The following is a 26,979-nucleotide window of genomic DNA, read 5'->3' on the forward strand; positions in this document are numbered from 1 at the left end:
ACTGCTCTCATTTTTGGGGTTTAAGAGATAACTGCTGCTGATCCCAATTATCTCTCCAGGATGCACTCTTGGTTCACATCCTGACTTCATCTGCCTTTCTAAGCTGAACCTCCTCATCCACATCTGTATTTCTTCCTAACAGTGAGTGGGTGGGGAGGTGAGTAATAAAGGGAAAGATACCCTTACTTCTTAGTACAGCTGATCCACTTGCTACCTCAATCATCTGAATTCCACCTCCTCCAGATCCACACATCCCTATCTTGTAACATCTTTGTTTTTTTATCTTCAACTTTTCCCTCTTCAACTTTTCCTTAGCATATAATAGTCTAAGAACTCTTCCGTCCCTTAAACACAAAAAAACTTAAACATGCAAATAAAAATTCTCCTTCAACTACAGATCCCTCATTCTCTCCTCTTCCCCTTACCTCTTCCCTCTACAAGAAGTCAATGTACAGGGTTGCTACTTCCTCACCTTCCCTTTACTCCTGAATTCAATGTACTGGAACTTTTATTCTGCTACATACACCTGTTGTTCTTGCTAAAATATTGAAGATCTGTCTCAGAAATCTAGTGGACACTTTACAGTCCTGGCATCTCTGTGTTGCATTTCACAGGACTGAAAAAAACCTTCTTACTGAAAAGTCACCTTCTTGGCTTCTATGATATTCCTCTAAGTTGGAATAATCATCCACTCAGTTGTGAATTTAATAACAGGTACAATTATCTCCACCTTATAAATAAAGCAATGGAAGCTCAGAATTTAGGTAACTTGCCTTATACACCTAAAAAATAACTGACAGAACCAGAACTTAAAATGAAGTCTGATCTCAAAAGCCCAGGGTTTTACCCATTATATTCCTTGTTTGTATTTCTCAATTTTTAAAATGAAAATGCTAACCTATCTGCTTATTTATTTCTGAAATATATCCAAACACCAGGATAGAAATGTTCAGGTCATCCATTCTGTTCCTCTAATTATTATGGATTATATTTACACCATACCACACATGCATGGACCACATCATCATGACCTCTAACATAAGTTTTCTTACCAAAACTAGGCTTTGTCATTAGGGCCTCAAATTCATTAAAGGATTAAAAAGAAAAGGCCCTTTTAAACCTAATACCATATAATACAGGAATGTTGTTAAAAAAAATTAATCTATAACATTTGCCAGAAGCACCTTCCACAAGGAAACTTTACTTTAGAATTAAGTCTTCATAAAAAATTTTTTGTTTACTCATACCCACTCTTCCCCTAACAACTTTCTTTTTCCCCTACAGGAAATTCAAGCCAAATTCATAGTCCAGCCATAATGGCTATGGGACCTGAAAACATGAACATCTGCCTTTTCTTTGTGTTACTGCTTTGTTCATTTATTCTGATTTGCAATTCTCTCCCTCAGATTAGGAAAAAAGGTTAGACTTTCTAGGTTTGTATTCTAGCTCCACCACCCAACATGTTACATTTTGGTCAATTACTTAACGCACCATTTTAAAATCTGCAAAACAGGGATAATAATAGCACATAGTATAGCTAGAGTAAGGACTGTAAAATCATGCGCCTGGCTCATAGTAAGCACTTTGACTATCATTTTAATCATCGTCACCATTTTCAGTTATCTCAAACACTCTGTGGAATGAGATACGGTACAAAAAAAACTGTGGTCTGGGCCACCCAGCCTATAAACTTGTGGGGGAAAAGAAAAACAGGAGGTTTAAATCTCTCTACTCCAACGTACCACTGAGCTATGCTGTAAACAGTTAAAAGCAAAACTTCAAAATAATAAAATGGTTTAAGAAACACTGTAAATTTTAGAAGCTTTTAGTTACAAAATTTTAGCTTGAATCCAATAAACAAACTACCTATGAACCAAGCTGAATTAATATAGGTAAACTCTAGGCTTTTAATGCTCCTTTTAAGGTTTTACCAAAATACTATAAAAACCGAAATGGTCTTTTGATAATGCAACTGTACTCCCTTAAAATTAAGCAGAGCTGTGTTTCAACCACTCTTTTCTTAAAAACATATACCTAGCAAGTCATTACAGTTCTTAAATGAAAGCACCCCACCTATAATAATAAAAAGAAACTTAAGCCACGTCCAAATATGTTGACAACATGACACTATTACCATGTTCCAAAATGGAACTCAAGCAGCTGAATCTGTTAGCCTATTAGTGTCAAAACAACTAAATATCAATTATGCCAAAGCCAATGGCAGATGTTCTTCAGAAATCCTATTCAAAAAGTTAACTCATTTAATTACTTCAGAAGTTCAATCACAAAACACAAATGATTGTTTTATAAATAATTAAACAGAGTATCTTTACATATGGCTCTCATACATATGTATCAACCTTTATAAAACAATACCTCAGGTAAAAAAAAAAAAAATAACTAAATAACTAAAGGACAGAAAACCATGACTCTCTGATCCCCTAACTCAATTAGTTGTCAAAATCCCCCAGCCGTCAAACAGCCCAAATAGGTGGTTCATGAAGTGTTCAATACTGTTGTAATCCAACCTCATGTTCTGTCTCAGCTGGAACACACCTCCACCTCACACACAACTGTTAATTGTTCCTTCTTTTCTCCTCCCTATAGAAAGGAGGGACACTGGTTCAGTAGGCACAATTCTGGCAGCATAAACTTCATGTCTGCTTTACCTTGTTAAAAGAAAATTATTTTCCTCTGTAGACTTAAAAAACAAACCAGTACAATTCCAAAAGAGATCTTAGTCATTTTAAAGCTAAACACTTTGCATAGTGAAATTTGAAAGCACAGACTTCCGGAGAAGATGGCAGCTTAGTAAGACGTGCGGATCTTAGTTCCTCCTCCAGAACAGCTACTAGGGGAGTAGAAACGATACAGAACAGCTCCAAGAGCCACGACAGAGATAAAAAAGACAGCGTACCCCATTCTGGAACGGCTGACTGACTGAGAGAACCTGCTCCAGTGAGATCGCCGAGGGGCACGGGCTGCCCTGGGCAGGGCGGCAAGCGGCCGGAGTCCCTCCCTTCCTCCTTCCCGGGCCAGCTGGCAGAATTGGGCAGGCGGTCCCCTCAAGCTGCGGCGGCTGGCGCCCCCACCACATGCGGCCCCCTGGACCAACTGAGAGAATTGGATCGGAAATCCCTAGGCTGCGGAGAACGGCGACTGGGGTCCCTTCAAAACACGTGGCTTCCCGGTCCGAATGGGAACGGTGCACTCCCCAGGGCCGTGGCGGCTGGCACCCTCCCGCCACGCTTGGCGCCCGGTCCGGCTGGGAACGGTGCACTCCCCCAGGCCGCGGCGGCTGGCGCCCTTCCGCCACGCTTGGCGCCCCGGGCCGGCTGGGAGATTCGGACGGGCGCTCTCCTGGACTGCGGTGGCCGGCGACCCTCCCCGCGTTTGGACCCCTGGGCTGGCTGGCACTCTTCCAAGCCGCTTCGGCTGGCGAACCTCCCCTACGGCGAGAGTTTTCCAAAGTTAAAAGACCCACAGCACCTGTTACTGGTGGGACCCGCAGACAAATGTGTGCCACGAGCGCCACCTACTGGGCAGGATAAGAAAAACAGAACCCAGAGATTTCACAGAAAAATCTTTCAACCTGTTAGGTCCAACACCCAGGGAAATCTGACTAAATGCCCAGACGCCAGCAGAAGATAACGGATCACGCTCAGAAAATTGAAAATATGGCCCAGTCAAAGGAACAAACCAATAATTCAAATGAGATACAGGAGCTGAAAAAACTAATGCTGAATATACGAACAGAAATGGAAAACCTCTTCAAAAACGAAATCGATAAATTGAGGGAGGACATGAAGAAGACATGGGCTGAACAAAAAGAAGAAATAGAAAAACTGAAAAAACAAATCACAGAGCTTATGGAAGTGAAGGATAAATTACAAAAGCTGGAAAAAACAATGGATACCTACAATGATAGATTTAAAGAGACTTTAAAGAGACAGAAGATAGAATTAGTGATTTGGAGGATGGAACATCTGAATTCCAAAAAGAAACAGAAACTATCGGGAAAAGAATAGAAAAATTTGAACAGGGTATCAGGGAACTCAAGGACAACATGAACCGCACAAATATACATGCTTTGGGTGTCCCAGAAGGAGAAGAGAAGGGAAAAGGAGGAGAAAAACTAATGGAAGAAATTATCACTGAAAATTTCCCAACTCTTATGAAAGGCCTAAAATTACAAATCCAAGAAGTGCAGCGCACCCCAAAGAGATTAGACACAAATAGGCGTTCCCCAAGACACTTACTAGTTAGAATGTCAGAGGTCAAAGAGAAAGAGAGGATCTTGAAAGCAGCAAGAGAAAAACAATCCATCACATACAAGGGAAACCCAATAAGACTATGTGTAGATTTCTCAGCAGAAACCATGGAAGCTAGAAGACAGTGGAATGATATATTTAAGTTACTAAAAGAGAAAAACTGCCAACCAAGACTCCTATATCCAGCAAAATTGTCCTTCAAAAATGAGGGAGAAATTAAAACATTTACAGACAAAAAGTCACTGAGAGAATTTGTGACTAAGAGACCAGCTCTGCAAGAAATACTAAAGGGAACACTAGAGTCAGATACAAAAAGACAGAAGAGAGAGACATGGAGAAGAGTGTAGAAAGAAGGAAAGTCAGATATGATATATATATAATACAAAAGGCAAAATGTTAGAGGAAAATATTATCCAAACAGTAATAACACTAAATGTTAATGGACTGAATTCCCCAATCAAAAGACATAGAATGGCAGAATGGATTTAAAAAACAGGATCCTTCTATATGCTGTCTACAGGAAACACATCTTAGACCCAAAGATAAACATAGGTTGAAAGTGAAAGGTTGGGAAAAGATATTTCATGCAAATAACAACCATAAAAGAGCAGGAGTGGCTATATTAATATCCAACAAATTAGACTTCAAATGTAAAACAGTTAAAAGAGACAAAGAAGGACACTATCTACTAATAAAAGGAACAATTAAACAAGAAGACATAACAATCATAAATATTTACGCACCGAACCAGAATGCCCCAAAATACGTGAGGAATACACTGCAAACACTGAAAAGGGAAATAGACTCATCTACCATAATAGTTGGAGACTTCAATTCACCACTCTGATCAATGGACAGAACATCTAGACAGAGGATCAATAAAGAAATAGAGGATCTGAATATTACTATAAATGAGCTAGACTTAACAGACATTTATAGGACATTACATCCAACAACAGCAGGATACACCTTTTGAAATGGAAGTTGGAAATCAATAATAGGCGGAGTGCCAGAAAATTCACAAGTACGTGGAGGCTCAACAACACACTCTTAAACAACGAGTGGGTCAAAGAAGAAATTGCAAAAGAAATTGGTAAATACCTCGAGGCGAATGAAAATGAAAACACAACATATCAAAACTTATGGGACACAGCAAAGGCAGTGCTAAGAGGGAAATTTACTGCCCTAAATGCCTATATCAGAAAAGAAGAAAAGGTAAAAATACAGGAATTAACTGTCCACTTGGAAGAACTGGAGAAAGAACAGCAAACTAATCCCAAAGCAAGCAAAAGGAAAGAAATAACAAAGATTAGAGCAGAAATAAATGAAATTGAAAACATGAAAACAATAGAGAAAATCAATAAGACCAGAAGTTGGTTCTATGAGAAAATCAATAAGATTGATGGGCCCTTAGCAAGATTGACAAAAAGAAGAAGAGAGAGGATGCAAATAAATAAGATCAGAAATGGAAGAGGAGACATAACTACTGACCTCACAGAAATAAAGAAGGTAATAACAGGATACTATGAACAACTTTACGCTAATAAATACAACAATTCAGACGAAATGGACGGGTTCCTGGAAAGACATGAACAACCAACTTTGACTCAAGAAGAAATAGATGACCTCAACAAACCAATCACAAGTAAAGAAATTGAATCAGTCATTCAAAAGCTTCCTAAGAAGAAAAGTCCAGGACCAGACGGCTTCACATGTGAATTTTATTGAACATTCCAGAAAGAATTAGTACCAACTCTCCTCAAACTCTTCAAAAAAATCGAAGTGGAGGGAAAACTACCTAATTCATTCTATGAAGCCAACATCACCCTCATACCAAAACCAGGCAAAGATATTACAAAAAAAGAAAACTACAGACCAATCTCTCTAATGAATATAGATGCAAAAATCCTCAATAAAATTCTAGCAAATAGTATCCAACAACACATTAAAAGAATTATACATCATGACCAAGTAGGATTCATCCCAGGTATGCAAGGATGGTTCAACATAAGAAAATCAATTAATGTAATACACCATATCAACAAATCAAAGCAGAAAAATCACATGATCATCTCAATTGATGCAGAGAAGGCATTTGACAAGATTCAACATCCTTTCCTGTTGATAACACTTCAAAAGATAGGAATACAAGGGAACTTCCTTAAAATGATAGAGGGAATATATGAAAAACCCACAGCTAATATCATCCTCAATGGGGAAAAATTGAAAACTTTCCCCCTAAGATCAGGAACAAGACAAGGATGTCCATTATCACCACTATTATTCAACATCGTGTTGGAGGTTCTAGCCAGAGCAATTAGACAAGAAAAAGAAATACAAGGCATCCAAATTGGAAAGGAAGAAGTAAAACTATCACTGTTTGCAGACGATATGATACTATACGTCGAAAACCCGGAAAAATCCATAACAAAACTACTAGAGCTAATAAATGAGTACAGCAAAGTAGCAGGTTACAAGATCAACATTCAAAAATCTGTAGTGTTCCTATACACTAGCAATGAACAAGCTGAGGGGGAAATCAAGAAACGAATTCCATTTACAATTGCAACTAAAAGAATAAAATACTTAGGAATAAATTTAACTAAAGAGACAACAGACTTACACAAAGAAAACTACAAGAAACTGTTAAAAGAAATCACAGAAGACCTAAATAGATGGAAGTGCCCTAAATAGATGGAAGTACCATGTTCATGGATTGGAAGACTAAACATAGTTAAGATGTCAATTCTACCTAAATTGATTTACAGATTCAACGCAATACCAATCAAAATCCCAGCAACCTATTTTTCAGAAATAGAAAAACCAATAAGCAAATTTATCTGGAAGGGCAGAGTGCCCCAAATTGCTAAAAACATCTTGAGGAAAAAAAACGAAGCTGGAGGTTTCGTGCTGCCGGACTTTAAGGCATATTATGAAGCCACAGTGGTCAAAACAGCATGGTATTGGCATAAAGATAGATATATTGACCAATGGAATCGAACAGAGTGCTCAGATATAGACCCTCTCATCTATGGACATTTGATTTTTGATAAGGCAGTCAAGATAACTCACCTGGGACAGAACAGTCTCTTCAATAAATGGTGCCTAGAGAACTGGATATCCATATGCAAAAGAATGAAAGAAGACCCATATCTCATAACCCTATACAAAAGTTAACTCAAAATGGATCAAAGATCTAAACATTAGGTCTAAGACCATAAAACAGAGGAAAATGTAGGGAGATATCTTATGAAACTTACAATTGGAGGCAGTTTTATGGACCTTAAACCTAAAGCAAGAGCACTGAAGAAGGAAATAAATAAATGGGAGCTCCTCAAAATTAAACACTTTTGTGCATCAAAGAACTTCATCAAGAAAGTAGAAAGACAGCCTACACAATGGGAGACAATATTTGGAAATGATATATCAGATAAAGGTCTAGTATCCAGAATTTATAAAGAGATTGTTCAACTCAACAACAACAAAAAGACAGCCAACCCAATTACAAAATGGGAAAAAGACTTGAACAGACACCTCTCAGAAGAGGAAACACAAATGGCCAAAAGGCACATGAAGAGATGCTCAATGTCCTTGGCCATTAGAGAAATGCAAATCAAAACCACAATGAGATATCATCTCACATCCACCAGAATGGCCATTATCAACAAAACAGAAAATGACAAGTGCTGGAGAGGATGCGGAGAAAGAGGCACACTTATCCACTGTTGGTGGGAATGTCAAATGGTGCAACCACTGTGGAAGACAGTTTGGCAATTCCTCAAAAAGCTGAATATAGAATTGCCATATGACCCAGCAATACCATTGCTGGGAATCTACTCAAAGGACTTAAGGGCAAAGACACAAACGGACATTTGCAGACCAATGTTTATAGCAGCGTTATTTACAATTGCAAAGAGATGGAAACAGCCAAAATGTCCATCAACAGAAGAGTGGCTAAACAAACTGTGGTATATACATACGATGGAATATTATGCAGCTTTAAGACAGGATAAACTTATGAAGCATGTAATAACATGGATGGACCTAGAGAACATTATGCTGAGTGAGTCTAACCAAAAACTAAAGGACAAATACTGTATGGTTCCACTGATGTGAACCGACATTCGAGAATAAACGTGGAATATGTCATTGGTAACAGAGTCCAGCAGGAGTTAGAAACAGGATAAGATAATGGGTGATTGGAGCTGAAGGGATACAGACTGTGCAACAGGACTAGATACAAAAACTCAAAAATGGACAGCAGAATAATACCTAATTGTAAAGTAATCATGTTAAAACACTGAATGAAGCTGCACCTGAGCTATAGGTTTTTTTTTTTTTTACTATTATTATTACTTTTATTTTTTTCTCTATATTAACATTCTATATCTTTTTCTGTTGTGTTGCTAGTTCTTCTAAACCGATGCAAATGTACTAAGAAACGATGATCATGCACCTATGTGATGATGTTAAGAATTACTGATTGCATATGTAGAATGGTATGATTTCTAAATGTTGGGTTAATTTCTTTTTTTCCGTTAATTAATAAAAAGAAAAGATAAAAAAAAATTTGAAAGCACAATAAAGTTTACATATCATGTCCATCTTAGTGGTTCGTTTTAACTTCTACAATGATAAAAACTTTTTCTACAACCAATCTCTTCCAAACTATAAAGCATTTCTAATGTAGAATAACATACTTGAAAAGAACATCCAAACAAAATTCCAGAGATTTTTAAAGGGTTCTACCAATACCTTTACATTATTTACTAAATAACAAATACTGAGTTCCATTATATGGATTTACACAGGTAAAATATCGTTGATTTTTTTTTTTAAAAAGGTACAATTTTACACATAGTTAGTTAAAAACTATATCATTTTCATATATATTTTATGTTTTCTGGAGTTTCTCCACATATTATTTTAATAAAAACTATTCTTTGAAATATTCTTGGCAGACTGAAAATAATACAAGTACAACTGGGAACAAGTTGATTTAGTCCTGATTTCCAATTCTAAAAAAGAATTATAAATTGTGAACACATGTAATAAACAGATTAGGTAATACTCTTTTCAAATTGTTTAATGTATCCATCATGCTTATCACACTTAACAACTCATCAAACAAAAGGATTACGTATCTTAGGAATCTCCTTTGTAAATCAGATGCTTTCAAAGATACAGAAATCAAAATTTTTAAACCAACACTACACACAGGTCTAGATCTCCACTGTGATAAATATAAAATAAACCAGGAAGGAAAGATTTAACTCTAAGATATATAAATCACACAAAAGAAAAACATTTTAATTTTTTAAGAAAGATATTTGTTTTTGTGAGAAAAGAGAATTCCATGCAAGCAGCCTATTCCAAAACAGTACATTTAAAACCAGCCAAAAACAAACAAACAAACAAAAAAAACAGTCAATTCAGAGAGGACTTCCAGGAATACAGCAGGGTATGGAGCTCCAGGACTCAGTCCTTCCATCAAAACAACTACTAAACAGGCAGGATCTGTCTGAAACTATTTTGAAACTCCAGAGTCCAGAATAACATTGCACAGCATCCAAGGAAGAGTGGAAAGAAGAGGCTGATAAATTACAGTAAAGAACAGTGAATTGTTCTCTCTGTGTGGTGACTACCTGCCTCTCTTGTGCAGCAGGCTACTGCATGGTCCAGTTCCTGGGAAGCTGCTGATGACAGATATGGACATAAAAACCCTCTTCCCCAAGAACAGGAGTGCATATAGCTGATCACTGATCATAGCTCTTGATTAAGGAATCTGTATCACTGAGTCCCAGATCTGAGAGCAGTAATTATTTCTACCTTTCCAGGACAAAGGCAGCACCAGCCATTGTTTCAACCCTCCCAGGACAGGGGTGGAGGTGATGGAAATTTAAAGACACAGTACTTCCTCAGGGCTGCAGGAGACAAACGAATTCTAAGTTAAACGATAGACTTCAATGAATAGTACAATTATAAAAATATGCTATCATCAATTAATTATAACAAATGTCCCATATCAATGCAAGATGTTGGTGGTGGGGTGGTATATAGGAATCCTGGATTTCATGCATAATTGTTCTATAAACCCACAACTTGTCTAATAAAGGTGGGGGAAGCCAACAATAAAAACAGTACATTAAGGCGACTTTCTTCAACAGGTCATACTAAAGTTAGTTGACACGGAAATGTTTAATAAAGTTAAATTGGGTTTTTCACTCTATTGATGACATATTTTCAGTCCCACAGTTCCTGTGGACACTCTAAAACAGAGAAGTAAGTAAAATTAACAAACTTCACTTTTAATTCTAAATTGGGAAAACTCTCTAGAGCCCTTTCACAATCAAATTTATGACAGAAATTTTTCATTTGCAGAACTGCAGCTCTACCAATCTCTTTAAACATACTATTGCCTAAATAATTCCTACAGGATACAATATGATGTAAGATAATTTTTCTACATGTTAAATATACATATGCAATATATATGTTGGTTCCTACATTCTACTCTGAAAAAAATTACAATATTTGAATAAAGTAATTTTTAAAAATACTATTTTTTTAATGAGAAGAAACAATACAGTGACACAATGCAATTTTTCCCCTAAATATTTAGAAAAAAGAAGAAAAAAACTAATCTCTTATAAAACCACTGCTAAGGGATAATTTAAATGACATTTTAAAAATGAGCAGGAAAAATAAAAGAACAGAATTACCCCAAAGGATAACACCATGCTCATGTGCATGTGAGCATGTGAGTGTGCATACACATACACAGTTACAAGGACCACCAAGGAAGAAGACGGTGATTTGGGGGGTTCCAATGGATGTGGAACAGAGGCTGCTCTAATTATTTTAAGGGAAGGGGGTAGGGGGGAAGACCTTTAGTGGCTCTTCTATAGTAACACAAGAAATCTCAGAGGTGCTGATTGGTAACATTCATGACCTTGTTCCACAAATTTTCCAGAACCTAAAGTGACTTTCTGAGACTCCTTTTTCACCCTCAATTTCATTTAATAAAAGATTTCACCTATATAAAAAATGATCACCTTAAAAGAATAAACCACAAGGATTTTCTGCTGTTTCAGTAAAAGTTTTACTCCATGCAGGTCACAACATTATCAAAAACACTTTTCCTTTCTTAGAGATCCATTTTTATAAGATCACTACACCAAAATAAACATTTACTAGCATCAACATAATCATCCAAATTTTGGTAGACAGCTCATTCTACTGTTGTCATTAATGAAACTGATACAGAAAGGCAAATTATTTGAAAGTAGTCCAATCAAGCTCAGTACCTTATAGGTGAGTTTTTTCCAATAGACCATATTAAAATTGAGAGACAAATGTTTAAGTTGTTTTTCTTTACTCCTGACTTCACTTACATCCAAGTCATTTCCAATATAATGGCTCACTCTCTCGTATCATTCTACTTTCAACTGTTGGTTTCATCTTGCTTTTTGTCCTATTAAAAACATCTACTAGTAACCATCTTTGGTCCCCTTGTGGGGCATCTACTGTTTGGCTAAAGTTCTCAGTCTTGCCTTTCTAACCAAATTTAAATTCTTGGTTGTATCATGAGTATGCTCAATCAGGTGCTCTAATCTTGCACATGCAGTTGCCATCCCATTCTGCCGGAGTTCCAATCCCATCTCTGTTGTTAGCTTTACCCTCCATTATCAGTAAAATTAATTCATACTTTATAGAGCAATCACGTGATTAATGTAGTCATCTTATCTCATTAGTCCTCTCTTTTCAAACCCATTTCTAATACTTATCTCTCCTAAGAAGAGAATTTTCCTTAACAGTAGTTGCTGAACAGATGAAAAAGGCAGATCTAAATGAAGAAAAGAAAAAAAAATACAGAACATGAGGAATTACACCACTGATAAGAGATTTCTTAAAATCCTAATTATTTTATAATCCTGGAGAATGAAGAAGGTAAAACAAATGTCAGTATGTATACTACAATTTTTTTCACTAAAAACTGTTATTTTATCCCAATAAGAAGAAATAAAAGTTATGACGACATGTAGGACTAGAATTTGGGTATATTTTAACTTCAAATGTAACATGAAAAAAAAAAGTAAACAGCTCAAAGAAAGCCCTAGTATTTAAAGCATGTCTTCCCTTAAGAAAGATAAGACAGCAGAGGTAACAGTAATCATACCCCAACCCCTCCGCCTGCTGACTTTGACCCTTAGAAATGTAAAAGTAAAAACGCAGCTCTTGATTTGAGGTAATAGCCTTAGAGGCAAGGGACCAAAGAACAGCTGGTCCTGGCCTGATGGAGAGAAGTTGGGTCAGGGAAGATCACAAGAAAAACTTAGCCTGTGCCATGTGCTGTGGCTGTCATTACATCCATTTCATTTAGATGACAATCTAGGGTCCTAGTCTTACTGTTTCTGGCTCTGCCTCTCCCGTACAATGGGCATCTGAGAGAAGCCATGGTTCAGGAGCCATTAACACAGCTTCTTCAATAAACCACAACCATCCCAAAGGAAAGGAATACATGTTCCATAAAAAACATCATATCCCTAAGACCTGAGGTGGTAAAATGGAGAAATGAATAAATTGGTGTCCCATCCTTCTTGGTTCACAACACACAAATAAATAGGTTTCTAATCTTTTTAAGTGCCTGGTGTTCCATTAAAACATACTGGTGAGTAAGAAGTACTGAAACAGACTGAATATTACTCAAGCTAAACCAGGTATCATCCTAGCAACCTCTGGGAATAAAAACAGAAGCATAGAGTAATAAGCAGAACATTATAGCATACATGTGCAGGTATTTATGTGTGCATTAGATGTAAGTAGATAAATCTTCAGAGTGAACAATTAAAATCAAAGCAATATCTAATGCAGTTCATTAAAATGTAGAAAGGACTTAAATGCAGCCATACTATATATCTAATTTAGCATCATTAATTACAAAGAATTTAAATATCCTAGAAATTTCAAAGGGACTTTATTAATTGCTTTGAAAGGAACTGACATAAGCTCAACAAATATTTTTCACACTTTTTAAAATTCATAATTACAAATTAAAATAAAGAATGCAAAAAAAAGAAAAAAGAAAGAAAGAAAGAATTAAAATGTTCTTGATTAACATACTATTCGGGAAAATGGTTTGAATTAATCTATATTTTTTATTAAAGGTTAAAATGCAAAACTTTCATTAGTTTATATAACTAATAAAAAATCTTACAAAGTGAGAGAGTGGCAGTGCTAGCAAGAGAGAGAGAGAGAGAAGGAGAAAGAAAGTTATGGAATAGCCTTTAAAATAAAGGACAGTGCTCCAGTTTGCTAGCTGCTGGAATGCAATATACCAGAAACGGAATGGCTTTTAAAAGGGGAATTTAATAAATTGCTAGTTTACAGTTCTAAGGCTGAGAAGATGTCTCAATTAAAGCAATTCTATAGAAACGTCCAATCAAAGGTATCCAGGGAAAGATATTCTGGTTCAAGAAGCCCAGTGAAGTTCAGGGTCTCTCTCTCATCCGAGAAGGCACATGACGAACTCAATCACAGTTTCTCCCTTGGCTGGAAGGGCACATGGTGGGCACGGCATTATCTGCTAGCTTTCTCTCCTGGTTTCCTGTTTCATGAAGTTTCCTGGGAGGCATTTTCCTTCTTCATCTCCAAAGTGCTGGCTGACGGACTCTCTGCTTCATGGTGCTGCAGCATTCTCTGCTCTCTCTGAATCTCCTTGAATCTCCAAAATGTTTCCTCTTTTATAGGGCTCCAGAAACTCATCAAGACCCACCCGAACGGGTGGAGACATGTCGTCACCTAATCCAGCTTAACAACCACTCTTGATTAAATCACATCTCCAGGGAGATAATCTGATTACAGTTTCAAACATACAGTATTTAATAGGGATTATTCTTCCTTTACGAAATGGGATTTTGATTAAAACATGGCTTTTCTAGGAGACACACATCCTTTCAAACCAGCACAGACAGGCTCCTCGCACACAGCTAGGTTCAGCTATTATGTTCATCCATTTCAGCTCCCGGGTCCTCAGATCGTGGTCTACCTCCTTCCCGGGATGCAGCACCCAGGGGCAAATGAGTGTGGTGCACCCTATGAGCTTTGGCAGCAGCGACTTCCACAGCCTAGGTGCCTCACAGCTGCACTTGGCCATGCACTTAGCCTATTAGGACCCAGGGCAATGGCATCTGTGAGGTGACATTCAATCAGAGCCTGCTGGCCCCAGTGTAGGTAGACATCGACCCTTCCATCTAGCAGTTGAGCCAGGAGGAGCACAAGCAAATCAAGACCCTCAACAACAAGTTCTCTTCCTTCATCAACAAGATGCAGTTCCTGGAACAGTAGAAAAAGCTGCTGCAGACCAAGTGGGCTCTGCTGCAGAAGCAGAAGTCAACCAAGAGCAGCTGCATGCCGAGTATCTTTGAGGCCAAGATCTCTCGCCTGCGGCAGCAGCTGAACACAGTGCAGGGGGATGGGGGTCACCTAGACCCTGCAGCTGCAGACCATGCTGGATGTGGTGGACAACTTCAAGGATAAGTTTGAAGATAAAATCAACCATCGTGCAGCTGCTGAAAATGAGTCTGTGGTGCTGAAGAAGGATGGGGGCACTGCCTATGTGAACAAGGTGGAGTTGGAGGCCAAGGTGGATGCCCTGCTTGAGAAAATCAACATCCTTAAGACTTTGAGACACAGTTGACAGAGCTGCCAGACCAGATCTCTGACATATCCATGGTCCTCTCCATGGACAACAGATGCTCCCTGGACCTGGATGACATTATCGCCAAGATCAAGGCCCAGTATGAGGACATCACCAACCTCAGCCGGGCCAAGGCCTGGTACCAGACAAAGTCTGAGACCCTTCAGGCCCAAGCAGGGAAACACGGGGATGACCTTCCAAACACGTGGAATGAGATTGCGGAGATGAACCAGATCATCCAGAGGAAGGAGGCCAAGATTTATAACCTCAAGAACCAGCAGCAGCTACAAAACAGGACAAGATATGGTAGCTGCTTGAATACCGGGAACTGATAAATGTCACTTCCTAGGCTTAGCTGGTCCTAGATATAGAAATCATCACCTACCTCAAGCTGCTATAGAGCGAGGAGACCTGGTTGGCTGGAGATGGGGTGGGAGCCATGAATATCACAGTGATTTCTGCTGGCGGTGGTGGTGGTGAACTCATCTTCAGGGGAATCATGAGCAGCAATGCCTTTAAGTTTCTCCAGCAGCAGGGGCCCCAGGGCCCTCAAGACCTATTCCATCAGAACCACATCTACTACCCACAGGAGCGACCACAACTGAGCTCCAGGTATGGGGAGACCTCTATCCTTCTTCCCCCAGACACAGGAGGATGCTCCTCCCTGGTCCCAAGGCTGCAAACAGTCTGAAAAGTGACATCATTATGGCCTCCAATAAAGCAGCCTCAGAGAGAGAGACACACAGAGAGAGAAACTAGTTCTGTAAGTCCCCGAGCAATCGCTATAAGATGGGGTCAATATTTTGCTTAGATGTACAAATAAATATAGCTAAGATAAACAATTATCATTTCAATTAGATAAATGAGACTACAAACAAAATCCAATTAATTTCAGTGAAATCTTTTCCATAACACACTGAACATATATGTATCCTTAAAATAACTCTATAAAACTATAAAACCCTAGAAGAAAATATAAAAGGGAGCATATTCTGTACCATGTGTGGGGCAATGGATTCTTAAGACTTTATACCCAAAGCACAAACACCAAAAGAAAAATAGACAAATGGGACCTCACCAAAATTAAAACTTTTGTGCATCACAGGACCTTCTGAAGAAAGTAAAAGGATACTCTAGACAATGGGAGAAAACACTTGAAAACAGCATATCCAATAAGGGTTTAATATCCAGAATATATAAAGAAATCCTACAATTCAACAACAAAAAGACAATCCAATCTAAAAATGGGTAAAAGGCTTGAAAAGATATTCTCCAAAGAAAACACAGGCCAAAAAGCACGTGAAAAAGACGCTCAACAACATTAACCATCAGAAAAATACAAATCAAAACCACAAAGATACCATTACACACCGACCAAAACGGGCAGTATTAAAAAAAAAAAGAAGAAGAACAGAAAATTGTAAGTGTTGGACAGGATGTAGAGAAATAGGGATAGGAATATCCCTCACTGCTGGCGGGAATATAAAACGGTGCAGTCACTGTAGAAGACAGTTAGGCAGTGCCTCAGAAAGTCAAATTTAGAATTACCATATAAATTAGCAATCCCAATACTAGTATATACGCAAAGAATTGAAAGCAGTGACCTGAACAGATACTGGCACACTGATATTCACAGCAGGATTATTTATAACTGCCAGAAGATGGAAAAAGTCCAAGTGTCCATCAACTGATAAACAGATAAACAAGATGTGTTATATATGCATATGTTAGTTAGATTCAGTTGTCAACTTGGCCAGGTGAGCATACCTAATCTTGTTGCTGCGGACATAAACCAATGGTACGTGAACCTCATCTGTTGCCAATTACATCTGCAGTCGGCTAGGAGGAGTGTCTGCTGTAATGAGTGACGTTTGACTTAATTGGCTGGTGCTTAAATGAGAGAACGCAATGTAGCACAGCCGAAGCAGCTCAGCATTCCTTATCTCAGCACTTGCAGCTCAGCCCAGGCCTTTGGAGATGCAGAAAGAAGTCACCCCGGGGAACCTGGAAAGAAGACCAGCAGAGACCATCCTGTGCCTTCCACGTAAGAAAGAACCTCAGTGGAAAGTTAGCTGCCTTTCCTCTGAAGAACCAGCAGAATAAATCCCCTTTTATTAAAAGCCAATCCGTCTCTGGTGTGTTGCATTCTGGCAGCTAGCAAACTAGAACAATGCACAATAGAATATTATTCATCCACAAAGAGTAATGAAGTTCTGAAACATGGGACAACATGGACGAACCTTGAAGTCAACACGTTGAGTGAAATAAGCCATACAAAAAGGACAAATGCCATATAATCTCAATGATATGAAATAAACAGAATAGGCAATTTCATAGAGTCAGAAACTAGAATACAGGTTACCAGGGGCTGGGGTGAGGGTAGGGAATGGGAAATTAATACTTAAATTTTACAGAGTTTCTATGTGGGATGATGGTAAAGTTTTGATAATGCATCGTGGTGACAGCAGCAGCACTGAAATATATACTGGAATGGAGCTAAAGGGAAATTTTAGGTTATATACATGTTACTGAAATAATTTTTTTTTAAATCCACAGGACTGTACAACACAGTGAACCCTAAAGTAAATCATGGACTACAGTCAACGGCACAATTATAAAAATGATCTTTTTTCATCAATTGCAACAAATGAATGACACTATGCAAGGTGTTAATAATATGGTGGTATATGGGAACTCTGTATTTAACATGATTTTTCTGTAAACCTACCAGTTCTCCAATAAAAACAAAACACACTAAAGAAATAAGAAAAGCTGGTTTGGGAAAGCATGTTTACTAATAAATTCTCTAAGAAGCTGCTCTCTTAAGAGTATGTTGTTCTGAGCTACAGAGAAATTTATCCAACATTCAAATGGTTTTTAGATTAAAGAAGTTAATCTACAGTATATCAAGACAAATGCATCATAGATGTCAAAAAGCAAAATGTTCAGAGACTAATAATTTTGTAAAATAGAAAAAAGGAGAAAGCTTAAACCTATTTACTACAATTTTCACTTCCCACCCAGATCAGCATCAATTATCTAGAAATGCCCCCTTCTCTCTACTTGAATTTTTTCTATAACTATTCTCTCAATTCACTTTAGCTGCTTCACTAAATTCCTAATTTTTGCTCTCTGTTCACACAGCAAATTATTAACAGTAAACCTCTACCTTTTACCTCTCTTTTAAATTGTGCTATTTATAGTTAAGTAAAAGTTATACACTTTAAATTGTCCTCTTCTGTCTTAAAACAAATTGTTTTTGAATAAAATATATTGAAGGCAACCAGGTTATAAGAGCGTATAAAACATTTACTCAGCACTAGCTTTGCCTTTTTATTACCACATTTCTTTTAAACATGTAATCAAGCATAAGGAAGGAAACTACACCTTAAAGAAACAAAACTCCCAAATCCCTTTAAGATTATATAACTATTTTGATAACTGTATGGCTACAATCCTACCTTTCCAGCTTGCTCTTTCTCAATCACATTCTTTCTTCTTTTATTTCTACTTATCCATCAAAACCCAGCTCATATATGACTTCCTACAGAAGGTCCTTCTTGTCACTCCTTCCCACGTCCTACTGGCCCAGTCGAAATCCAACACCCCTCTGTGTAATTTCACAATGTCTTATGATTTCCTTTAGGACACCACAATGTCTAGAATCAGAATTTTGCAGATATGTATTTTAATAAAGTCAGATAAACCTCAACACATAAATTTAACCCAATAAACTGGATTTTAGTTAGTTACTGATCCCCAGATGGACTACATGTTCCCCTTCATCATCTCTGTATCTCTAGTTACTTGCATAAACAGCACAAAACTGTTTCTCAAACACCGACTATTAACTCTTTTATCATTACCCTACAAACCCCTACCTACATCTCCTCATACACAGGGAAACCTGATCTTCCCTAAATGGACTTTAAATATATATAAATCCCTATGCCATTTCTAATGCTATTCCCTATACTGTGTTTATTCTAGCTTTTACTTCATATATCTTCTTGCTGTCCTCAAAAAACACTACGTATTTCATGATCTTTTATCATCCTTCATGGCTCAGTAACTTTTCATGATTTCTGTAAAGTCTTCTCAGCATTCCTTAGTCAAATGTACCTCTCTCCACCATGTTTCCAAGTCATTTTTCATGTAAACATCAAAGTTTTTAAGAAAGTATGGTTGGTATGAGAGTGTAAACAATGAGTCTCCAAACTAATACAGAGCCTTCTTAGAGCAAGGATCGAATCATTCATCTTAATTCACTCTTACCCCCAGATACATGCCTGAAAGATTTACAAGCACTCCATAAATTTACTGAAGTTAAATGCCAAGCACTCTATAAATTTACTGAAGTTAAATGCCAAAGCTGGTTATCTTGTAGTAGTAATAGCAAAAAAAAAAGGTAAACATATGCTTCCACAATCAAAATGTTAATAAAAGAAACAGTTTATTTTATTTTGAAACATTAAACTTTTTAAAATTTATTTTGCATTGCTAAACCAAAACAACATGCAAACATGAACATTCTTAACATACAAGCATTCCATGTATGGTGTACAATCAATGGCTCACAGTATCATCACATAGTATTATGTTCATCATCATGATCATTTTCGAGAACAGCTGCATCATTCCAGAAAAAGAAATAAAAAGAAAAAGAAAAAAACCTACACATTCTATACCCCTTACCCCTCCCTCTCATTGAGCACTAGTATTTCCATCTACTCAATAGATTTTAACCTTTGTTTCCCCTATTTTTTTCTATACCCCTTACCAGTCCCTTTCATTGTTCACTAGTACTTCAATCTACTCAATTTATTTTAACATTTGTATCCCCTATTATTTATTTATTTTTAATCCATATTTTTTACTTATCTGTCAATATCATAGATAAAAGGAGCATCAGACAAAAGGTTTGAAACATTAACTTTTAAAACTTTTCAAAAACCCAGAATGTAAAAAATATATTTCAAGATTCTTCCCAGAGCATTTGTCCCTTAAGAAAGTATGGTTGCTTTAGTTAACAGCATATTGCTTTTTATTGTAGTTCTATCCCATTAGATTTATAATTCCTTGAGAACAAGAACTAGATTTTAAAATTAATATAGTACCATTTTAGAAGGGCCAGAAAGAGGGAGATCACCAATAACCTAATTACTCTTAACTTGAGCATTATAAAATATATTTTCATACTTATATTTTATACTTACACTCACAGATTACATGTAAGTTAGCCTATTCCTTTTTATATGCATCTTTTCAGATTACCACAAAGTTTGCCCATTTATTTTTATTGGATACATTACTGTCTAATGGACAGTTTAGCCATAATTTATTTAGCCATTTCCCTAGACATAATATTGTTTACTTCCACATTTTCATTATTACAGGTAATAGTCCATATTTTAAATTATTTTCCAAAGGCTTGAGTCCCTTATGTTGAATTATTGAATTAAAGATCATGAACAAACATTTCTGTTGCTACTGAAGCACAGTGCCAACATGCTTCCAATTACAGCTGTATCTTTCACAGTCCTCCAGTAAAAGCAGTAGTTTCAGCAGCACTGTGTATGATTTCTTCTTGTTTTAAACCACATTTCCTAGATTATTAGTAAGGGTGAAGATTTCCCATATGCTTGTTTCCTAACCATTTTTCCTCTTTTTGTGAACACTATTTATGTACTATGCCCATCTACCTATTACTACTTTGTCATCCTTTGGCTGTCTCACTTACTGCAAATACATTTTTCCCAGTTTGTTATTTGCCCCCTTTGGAGTATCTTTTCCTCCCCTGCCACATAAACTTTTTCAAGCAGTTTAGTTTGTAATTTTATGAACTCAAATTGGTTAGGTTTTTTCATCATTTCTTCTCTCATTTCTAGAAGTCATCCCCCCAAATAGTTTACTCCTAGTTTTATTTTTCATTTATTTAAGGAATACGTCATGTCTACATGCCCCTGCAGAACTTATTTCATTATTTTCACATGTTGAACATTCAATAAATGCTTCTAAAATATTTTTATTAAGAGATGAAATTCTGAAAATATTACCTATTAGAATCTTACCAGTATCTTTACAAGCTACTTAACAAATTCAGATACAAAAGTAAAGGTACAGGGTACACAGGTAGTTCAGTGGTTAGAATGCCCGCCTTCCATGCGGGAGATCTAGATTCCATTTCTGGACCATGCACCCAAAAAAAAAAGAAAGAAAGAAAGAAAGGAAATGTATTCTATAAGGAATGACAAGACAATGCTGTAGGGTTTGGTTTGTTTCTTTCAATTGTGGGAACATCAATTATATGGTTTATGAAAATCTGTGTTTATTGGCAAACCAAATTTTAATGTCTGTGGTTAAGACACAATTTCTTTTTCATATAAATAGCTTACAGCATAGCAAAATGGATAACTTTTATTTGTAAGCTGCAGTCCTCAGAACTCTGTTATATACAAACTATACAGTAATTGTGACGTGAACTACTGAATAATTTACTACAACTCACATCATCACTTATATTGCTGTATAATAATTCACAGAAGCAAATACTTTTGTTATCATGATACCTTGGTAGATTTTTAGTCAGCCATCAACCCTTCAACAAAAAAATGTGTGCATATACACACACACACACAATTTATAGATTTAAAAAAACAAGATATTGCCTAGTAAAGAGCAGGCAATTTACTCCTCTTTTCCAACTTTCAGAACTGCAATTTTATTGTTACAGGGAAACAGTCAATTAGGCCAAAAGACTACTACAATAAAAAAACAGCACATGTGATCCACCTTGGATTACAGCACACTTATGAAGAGTACCTGTTAATATAATTTGTGTTTGAAACCCTATAACAATATTGTTCGAATGACAGCTGTGGAAATCAGAGTGAGTGGTGAGTTTAGCAGCAATGGCTTTATTTTCATCCAATGGTTACAGCTTTACCTATAAATATTTGGGTATGGCAAATAATTGTTGGTAACCATAAATTATGTATTTTGGAAGAGATGTATCTCTTAATACATAAAAAACTCAGAGAGATGATGGGAATCTTAAAATCTACAAATTCCCCAAACAAATAAGGAGGATTTAAGAAAAATGTTTCCATATATAGATTTTATGGTTTGAATATGATCATTCAAATACAAGTTAATAATGAATCTTGTTACCAATAATTTGCTACTATTTATTTAACGTAGTAAATTTAAGGGAGACAAGTTCCTTTAATGGGAAATAGATATAATAGGCACTTGGTCTGCATCAAAACATCAACCACTCTTAAGTTTTCAAGATTGAGTGTTTTTTAAAATTAGAGAGAGGTTGTGTTTTAACCTCCTGACAAATACTAAGAAATAGGATGATGATTTACGTGTAAAGGTATGATTTATGGTCCAACCACTGGCAAAATAGGTATCAGCAATTTACAAGAAACTCTCTACAATTAATCATTAATATATAAAATGCCTATATTTTATGCATTTTTCTTTAAGCTTACAACTTCTCTAATAAAAATAAAATACATATATATGGATATATATGTATATCATGTATATAAATGAGACGCAAACCCAGAGAACACAATATTATTTATCTTTTAGGGGATCACTGAAAATTCTGTAAAAGCTAAGGTCACTCCTTCAGATTCTCACTTGCACTTAACGTATCATTTCAGAGGGGTCATGTACTCCCGGAGACGATAACAGACCATGCATTAAAACTCCTGCCATAGCAAACTGGAGAAGAAATTATCCATATTAAAAATTGAGGCTAACAAAGTTACTGTAATTAAAAGGAAATATAATTTCAAGCTTCCTTGCAGCCAAAGCTAATAGAAAAAACACAACAGACTGTATAATTTGCAGCGGCTGACAGAAGTAAGTGTGCCAGATCATAAGGAAAGAAACTTTCTCTGAAACTAAATTCTTCAATAACTTAACACTGAATTCTTATAAAGGGAACACTAAATATAACTAGACACAGTTTTATAGGAAATGCATAAATATTCTTTCTTAATCTAACTCCATCTAATAAAGACTGATAAAATATGAGAATAGTACTAAAATATAAAATTCAGTAACTTTCTGCTAATCTAGTTTGATAGAAGAGTAGGAATGAAATTATGCCACCTCCAACCTCATGCCCACAGCAGCCTGTAATACAACATCAGGAAATTTCCCCTACTGAGCACAGACTTGGTATCAGAACCCTCAACATGGTATCATGATCCAAACAGTCACTTGCAATAAATGCAAATAGGCATCTGAAACCTTCATATGAGACAATAATGTAATAGAATCAAGACTTATCACAGAAGACAGATTACGAGTACAACAAAATGGAGCTGTTAAGTCTGAGTCTGAATCTTGATTCATCTACTTAATAGCTGTGTGACTTTGGCAAGTTTCTAATTGACATACTGAAGTTTCTCATCTGTAAGGTTGTGATAGCAGTCCTTACACTCACAGAGTTCTTGAGAATTAAATGGGTTCATATATATAAAACTCCTAGAAAGATGTCTAGAATTGTGAAGATTAAACAGGTTGGACAGCTATTATAACTTATATTAAGACAATTTAGTAATTATGTTAAAACACTGAATGAAGCGGCATCTGAGCTACAGTTTTTGTTTGCTTGTTTGTTTTGTTTTTTTATATATTTTTTTGTATTTTTTATTTTTATTTTTTCTCTATATTATCATTTTATTTCTTTTTCTGTTGTTTTGCTATTTCTTTTTCTAAATCGATGCAAATGTACTAAGAAATGATGATCATACATCTATGTGATGATATTAAGAATTACTGATTGCATATGTAGAATGGAATGATTTCTAAATGTTGTGTTAGTTAATTTTTTTTAATTAATAAAAAAAATTCAAAAAAAAAAAGGTTAAACATAGTTATCACATGACTTAGCAATTCTACTCCTAGGTCCATGGCCAAGAAAAATGAAAACATTCGTTCACCCAAAAACCTGTACACAGATGTTCACAGTGGCATTATTTATGACAGCTAAAAAGTGGAAGCAACCAAATGTCCAGCAACTGATGAATGAATAAACAAAATGTGTTGTACCTAAACAATGGAATATTATTTAGCAACAAAAAGAAAAGAGGTACAGATATGTTTTACAACCTGGACAAACCTTGAAAACATTACATTAAGGGAAAGAAGACAATATCTAAGGACCAAAATTTCTAGGAAATGGCCAGAATAGGCAAATCTATAGAGAAAGAAAGTAGATTATGGTTGCCTAAGGCTGGGAGAATGGGGACAAATTGAAGGGTGACTTCTAGGGGTTTCTTTTTGGGGTGATGAAAACATTCTAAAATTGATTGTAATGATGGTTGTACAACCTGTGACTATACTAAAAGACCCCAATTGTATCCTTTAAATGGGTGATTTATATGGTATGTGAATTATATCTCAATAAAGCTGCTATAAAAATGGGACAACAGATAGGACAAATACTGTATGGTCCCACTGATGTGAACCGACATTCGATAATAAACTTAGAATATGTCATTGGTAACAGAGACCAGCAGGAGTTAGAAACAGGGTAAGATAATGGGTAACTGGAGCTGAAGGGATACAGACTGTGCAACAGGACTAGATACAAAAACTCAAAAATGGACAGACAATAATACCTAATTGTAATGTAATTATGTTAAAACACTGAATGAAGCTGCATCTGAGCTATAGTTTTTTGTTTGTTTGTTCGTTTGTTTGTGTCTTTTGTTTTTTTTTCTTTTTCCTTTTTATATATTTATACTTTTTATTTTTTATTATTATTTTTATTTTTTTCTCTATATTAACATTCTACATCTTTTTCTGTTGTTTTGCTAGTTCTTTTCCTAAATTGATGCAAATGTACTAAGAAATGATGATTATACATCTATGTGATGATATTAAGAATTACTGATTGCATATGTAGAATGGAATGATTTCTAAATGATGTGTTAATTTTTTTTAAATTAATAATAAAAAAATGGGACAACATAAATAAATAAAACAACTAAAAAACAGGAAAAAAAAAAGACTTTGGGAAAGGGGAAATGTAAAAGTAGTTATGCCATGAATTCACATTAATTAAAGTCAAGGGCCTGAATTCCTTTAATGCAGACTAATTATTCTTTTGGCCCTTGAGTGTTTGCATGTATGTTTCTACATTGAAGTCCTCTCCCATAAACTAGGATTTAACCTCCAAAATATTGAAAATACAAATTCATAATTAAATCAGGAGTTCCTCAGCTGAGAGAATAAAGCTTAGACTATAACTTCTACAAAAGCAAATTAGCTGTGTAAAGCACTCCTGTGTGAAAAGCCATACTATGCAGAGAACAAGGTAGAATATAAGATCATTTCAAAGAAGAAATTCACATCAAGAAATATTGAATGGTACCATATTCTGAAATTGCAATATTTTCTTTAGAAATATAGGCTTTTAAAACAGGCTTGGTTCATTCATTCAAATGAGTTCGTTATTTCAAATTAACTCTGAAATAATTAAGCAATTTTTGTCATCCCAGAAACAGATTCATTGTGTGTAGAGAAATATGGTTGCCATAGTTTTTGACAATTATAAATGTCCATAGTACTGAGGTATTTTATGCATAAATTTTTCAAAATTGGAGAGAAAAAATTAATAGATGTATTTAATACAATGTTAAATTATATTATTCATTTTTCCACAATAACCATTCATTATATTTCTCTAAGCAGTGATAGATCTGTGGATAGCACATGTTCAGCAAATATTTATTGAATGTTGATAGCGTGTAAGGCATGAGTCCACATGTGTTCTTGAAGAATGCAAAATTGAGTTATAATTTTATTCCAAATGTGGAGGACACACCAATGAAATTATAAGAGAAAAACAACAGGTTGCATTAATCATGAGAAAGAGAAAGAGCTTGAAGAGTAGGAGAAGGAATATAATGCTTTTTTCACTTGCATGATACAGTCACTGTACTGTCTCAATATGTGACCATTATTATTGCCATAATAATATGGCATGATGTAAAAATAAAAATGTTCTAGATCATAAAGATTATTGGTCTAATTCATATTGTAAAAATAAGAACTTAAATTGTATGTAAAGAACTGAAGCTCACAAAATTTAATAATCTGCTCAAGAACACAGACATAGTTTTCATTGAAACTTGGCACCTGCTGAATGAGATCTTTGACCTCTGTAATGCCCTAACCTACATAAATACTTAAGAAACATATCTAGTCTTATACCTGGGTTTGATATTGAAATGCAGTGGGCTTTTACAAATGACATAAGATAAATTGCCAATAAGAAATTTCCATCCCTCATACTCAAACAGGTTTTCCCAGATTACCTCAGCACTAATATTGGCATGATGAGAGGAAATGACATATCAACAACAGATTTCATTTTCCCTGGACTATTTCCTCATATGAGATATGTCAGCCAGCTTCATTATCTCCCATCATTTTCCCAAGTTATATCATTGCCCTCCCTGGAACCACCACCCAGATTCTTCTAATTTGGGTGAAATCCCAATCCTGCCCTAGCAATTACTTGTTCCTAAGCCATCTTTCTGGTATGGACTTAGTTCTCATCTCCAACACCAACCTTAAGATTGTTACTGACTTCTCAGTGCAGAGGAAAACCATCTCATAAATTAGCTATGGAATACAGATGCAATTGTATGTAGCCATGAAAGGTTCTGAATGTATCCTATTGACCTAATACCCTAGGATCATTCTGTTGTCATTGTCAACCCACTGTCAGCTCAGTTAATATGAATTCCAGAGTCTGTCTGCAGATGGCTGTTCTTTCCTGAGTGGTAGGGTTCTTAAATTCCTTGGCCAACACTGTGTATACTATGCATTTTCCATTCTGTGACTCTAGGGAGATTCACCATTTCTTCTGTGAAGTCCCAGCTATCTGGAGCCTCTGGGTTGATTATGTTTGTTAAAGGAATTGTGTTCCTCCCCATACGCTTTGTACTCATTCTAACCTCCCACAGCCTTAACTTC

The 26,979-nt window shown here is 36.1% G+C and overlaps 1 protein-coding gene and 1 pseudogene across 1 annotated transcript in view; one reads left to right on the forward strand and one right to left on the reverse strand.

Annotated features, from left to right (window-relative positions):
* Positions 1–26,979, reverse strand: part of UBE2E2 (ubiquitin conjugating enzyme E2 E2) — a 477,055-nt gene that overhangs the window by 360,485 nt on the left and 89,591 nt on the right. The gene's annotated exons all lie outside the window — the stretch shown is intronic.
* LOC143657512 (keratin, type II cytoskeletal 7 pseudogene) lies at positions 14,276–15,575 on the forward strand (annotated as a pseudogene).

Source organism: Tamandua tetradactyla, chromosome 15, assembly GCF_023851605.1.
Source record: "Tamandua tetradactyla isolate mTamTet1 chromosome 15, mTamTet1.pri, whole genome shotgun sequence".
NCBI lineage: Eukaryota > Metazoa > Chordata > Mammalia > Pilosa > Myrmecophagidae > Tamandua > Tamandua tetradactyla.